General features: G+C 51.4%; 1 long non-coding RNA gene across 1 annotated transcript in view; it reads left to right on the forward strand.

Moving 5' to 3' along the window:
- Nucleotides 1-2,066, forward strand: part of LOC115947761 — a 3,801-nt gene extending 1,735 nt beyond the window's left edge. Inside the window, exon 2 of the long non-coding RNA XR_004081614.1 lies at nucleotides 568-2,066. This is a non-coding gene — a long non-coding RNA (uncharacterized LOC115947761). The remainder of the gene's footprint in view (nucleotides 1-567) is intronic.
- Nucleotides 2,067-4,710: the final 2,644 nt, after the last annotated feature.

A 4,710-nucleotide genomic window follows, 5' to 3' on the forward strand; every position in this document is an offset into this window, starting at 1 on the left:
CGCGCAGCCACTTTGGCAGGAGCTGTCTCGGAATTTTAATGCGGCTGATTAACGCGCCGCGGTGTAATCGTGGAGCCAGCAGTACCCCTTCCCCAGCCTCGCCTTTTGGGGGAATGAATAACCAAACCCAGCCAGGCACCCCCACTCACGGTGCCTCATCCTGTTCTCAACTGAGCTAGAGAATGGGACTGGAGGCAGGAGGTGATCCCAAAGGATCCTGATGTCTGTCCTGTGCCACCCAGAAAGCTGAGGGATGTGACAGAGATGCCTCTGCCATCCTGGCACAATGGTGACAGAGGTGGTTTTGGGGCTGGCACAGGGATGTGTCAGGGGTTGTGACACCCAAGGAGTTTTGGGAAGGGTCACCTCTCCCTCTGGGAACAAGAGTGAGCAGTGGAAAACTCCAGGCAGAAGGGAAAGGTGAAGGGGGAGAGGGTGGAGAGGAAGTCTGCATGTGGAGCAGGGAGAAGATGGCTGAGCAGATCTCTGTGCCACCCAGGAGATGATGAGGGGGAGTTATTGACACAGAGGACACACTGCTAAATTTTCAATCTGTCCCTTTCTTAGGTGGTGTTGACAGAAGAAGATGGGTAGGAGATTTCAATGGCAGGCACACGTGTCCCAGGAGAGGGTGAGACACCAACAGAGATGGAGCAAGAAATGAGCCTTGGACAGCTGCAGGAGAGAAACCCAAACCTTCTCTGGAAAGTAGGGTCACCTGCAGGCTGGGGACACCTTATTAAACACCCATCCCACCAGACATCTGGGAGCATCAAGCAGCCGTCAGGAGCTGGCGTGGGTCCCATGGGCACTGGGGAAGGAGCAGAGCACGGCAATGAGGGTGGGAGGTGCCACTCAGGACCCACCTCGCTGCTGGGATGTGCTCATGGATAGAGGGGGAAATGTGAAAGGGACAACAGAGAATCAAGGGAGCACAACAGCACCTAAAGTAAAGGGGTGGAGGCTGAACATGTGAAACAAAGGTGGTTTGGGCCCAGATGGGAGAGAAGATCCATACCTGGAGCATCTCCTTCAGTGGGAAATGATTTCAGAGGGATTGTGAATGTCTGAACTGGCTCAGGATTTGCCTGGGAAAGGTTAGGCTGGTGTTTCTAGTGTGATTGCAACCAAGCCAGCTCTGCAATGTTTATTCATGGTGGGGAAGGAAGGGACCAGCTGACTTTTAGATCCCCAAAAACATAAAGAAGGGGAACGGGCCCTTTCCCATGATCATGGACAATGATCGTACTACTTCACCTCAGGGCTTTTCAGATGTCACCCATGTCCCAAAAAATTAAATGGTGAAGAAAGGAGAATAAACCCCAATGCAAGCAAGGCAGCACAACCTCCTCTCCCCTGCCTTAGGGCTGCCCTTACTAAAAGATCAACTGATCCTATTTTTGGGACCTGAAAGGTGAACAAATGCAGAGCAAACATCCTTTTATGGGGTCTCTCTTTTCACCCTTAGAACAGAGACCTCTCCATTTCCACAACTGCTGGGTGCAGCCTCCTGGTCCCACCTTCTCAGCCTTTTGTCCCAAGCAAGAGCTTCCTTTGGGAAGGCAATTTCATTCCCATGCACCTTTCCTGGTTTTCTTTGGGTCCATGTCCCCTCTCCAGCATCCCTTTACCCTATTAATATCCTTTGACTGTCCTCACACCTGCAGACAATCTGGTCCCCAACCACCTCCACCTCCCCCCTTCCTCAAAAGCTTCCCTCAGCTGTCTTTAAGTCGTAGCTGAAATCTGTGGTATGTAGGAGGAGAAATTCAGTCTGACAGCAGTTTAAAACACCGCACTACTTGGCAGATTTAAATGCTATTTTAAATATAAGCTATGACACAACGGACAAAAATAGCATTGAAAATACCCTGTCATGTTCCATATTGCGAGGAATAGGGAAGCAGACCAGGCTAGAAAGGAGCAGAGAGAGGGGCCAGATGGAGAGGAGAGGTTATTTTGTTTGTTTTAAAGAAACTGGATAAATGTATTTTGTATGTGACTGAGTAAATGTGTTTTATAGAGCAACGAGCCAAAAAAAAATAAACCTTCTCATGAAAAATCTACATATTTTATTTGATGTGGGATCTGCCAAAGCAGGTTTGCTGCTGAGAGGATATATTTGTTATCAGGTTGTTTTGGAGATGCTCAACACCAGCAGCCACCAGCTACTGAAGACCACTTGGTCTCTGCTGAGTCTTTTTCTTCCCTTTATTTATTTATGTTTTAATAGGAATTTGCTCTTCTCAAAAAAAGAGAAAGCCATCCTAAATGCCTGGAAGGGACTTTTCACTTGTGACTCCCAGCTTGGTGACCCTGCACTGGTGGAGGTGATGGATTGCAGTGCTTGGCTGGGAGTGTCCCTGCAGGGTCAGCCCGTGGGACCAGGGAGGGAGGCTGAGCCACCTCTGATTGCCCAAGGTGTCTGGGACACCCTGGGAGCTCTCCTGACCCTGCAGCATGGTCGCTTTCTGGCATGGGTAGGAAGCATCTGGAGCATCTGGGCCCTGAAACTGCAGGGCTGCAAGAAGAGGTTTCTTCATCATTCTTCCTGAATGCAACCATTGCTCCAAGCTGCTCTCTTGTCACAGCATCTTCTTCCCCACCTCTCCACACACACTGTCTTACAGGGCAGGACAAACATCTGTCCACACTTTGGGTTTGTCTCATGAGGCTGGGTTTTGGCTCCTTCCAGTCCTCCAGTATAACCAGCAGTAAATCTGCTCATGAGAATGACCTGAGAAGGGTCCAAGAGACTGGGGAGAGGTCAGAATGTGAGCAAGTCTGGGGCTGCAGCACCATGAAACACACTGGAAAGCCTGGACACGAGGGCTGGTATTCCACACTAGACTGTCCCTACCTGGGGACAGGCACAGGGCTGGCACCCATGGCACGGAGGTGCCAGATGCCAGCTGTGTCCCCAAAGTGGGGCAGAATGCGAGGTTCACTCCCAGTACACGATCTGAGCAGCTCTGCCTCTGGCTGCCTGATGGCAATAGCAATTGCCCCTCTTTTGCTGGGGAAAGGATTTGGTCCTGACAACACCTAACAGCACAAGTTACCAGGGTGGCTGAGCTGCCAGTGCTCTGATGAACACCCTGGCAGGAATTCAGGGGCTCCCCAAGCCTCCTGCATCCACTGCTAATCCAGCTGCAGCAGCTGAAACCAGGGGCAAAGACACAGAGTGAAACATTTTTGCTACCATCTTAAAAAGGTCTTTTTTATTTTAAACCAAACATTATTATAATGGAAACACACCATTTGAAGAGCTTAACAAAACAGTTCAATGAAGCCAGGTTAGCATTAGAAATCAAAGACTGAGATCTTTCAACCCCTTGCAAATCACCATGGCCTGGGAAAATGTGCCCCCCAGGCAGATTTCTCTGACCATCCAGTGGTGGGTGCAAAAAAAGCAAAAGCTTTTTATTAGGAGAGAGAACAGCCCTGAATCTGTGCTCCCTTCTCACCTCTGGGTGCCCACTCCCAGCCAGGGGCTCGTGGCTCCTCCTGACCCTCAGGCTGTGCCCACCCTCGGCGTTCCTGTGGACAGCAGCTCTGTGGGCACTCTGGAAGGAAGGCACTGTTCACATCAGGAACAGCATCACTGCGCACAGCGCCACAAAGTGCGTGACCTGTTCTGCCTCTAGACTAAGGCAACTGGCAGAGCAGGGCACCCACACCTCCACATCTTAATAAAGAGTTTAAAGACTCCCAGTTGTCCTGTCTGCCGCAGGGCAGAGTCAATAGCAGCAGTTTCAGCATGGAGTCTGGCTCCACACGCGTGCCAAGTGGGACGTGCCGAGCTCTCAGCCTTGTGTACCTTGCAGAGGGGGCTGTGTACCCTCCCCAACACCTCCCTGCGCATACAGAAACCCAGAATTAGAGGGAAACAGGAGGGACCCTGGTGAGAGGTGAAGGAAAACTCCTGGTAGGGCCAACAGAGGCTTTGCTGTGCTACAGACTAAGTAGCATTACTGCTACCAGAGCTGGGAGCTCCCCTCACCAGTGATTTTCATGCCCCACTCAGAAAAGCAGAACCATCGTTCTGTAAAAGCAGCTCTGTTGTGCTTCTTTTTTTATTTCAGATGAAAATAAAAGCATTTCAGTGTCTTTTGATCTGCCTTACTTCCTTACTGACACATTCAGGATGCTCACAAGCATTTTGGTATGGTGGGTCCCCATACCTCAGCAAGGTCCCAAGATTCCCTGGGGAATTGCATCCGTGCCAGTACAACCAGCAGCAGAGAAGCAAAACAAGGATGGGATGTGTCCCCAGTCTCCCTGCTTTTTCCCTGGCTGTCACCCCTGTTGCAGTACAAGCCTCAGGGCGCAGAGTTACTGATGCTCAGGTACTCGGCAGGCCCAGCTCTGGGGGTATGCAAGCTCCTGCCCACCTGCAGCAGGTATTGCAGGGCCAAAGCTGCTCGCTGGAGTAGTGGCATTGCAGTCCTGCCTCCTCTTACCGCCCTGCCCAGCTGCGACAGCAGCTCAGCTCCCTCCCTTGCTCTTTGTTAACCACTGAATTCATCTGACAACTCAAAGAGAGAGAGAGAGAGGGGAGAGACCCTGCGGCCCGCCGGCGCGGTTCCCCGGCTCCCCCTCTGCCCTCATTTGCAATGCTTGAGTGGGGATTTCTCTATTTATTAAGCTAACAATGTGGGTTCCCAGGGCCTGGGCTGATGATGACATCCCGGCGCTGGTGGGTGGTGG

The sequence above is a fragment of the Geospiza fortis genome, unplaced genomic scaffold (genome assembly GCF_000277835.1).
Source record: "Geospiza fortis unplaced genomic scaffold, GeoFor_1.0 scaffold171, whole genome shotgun sequence".
Classification (NCBI taxonomy): Eukaryota; Metazoa; Chordata; class Aves; order Passeriformes; family Thraupidae; genus Geospiza; species Geospiza fortis.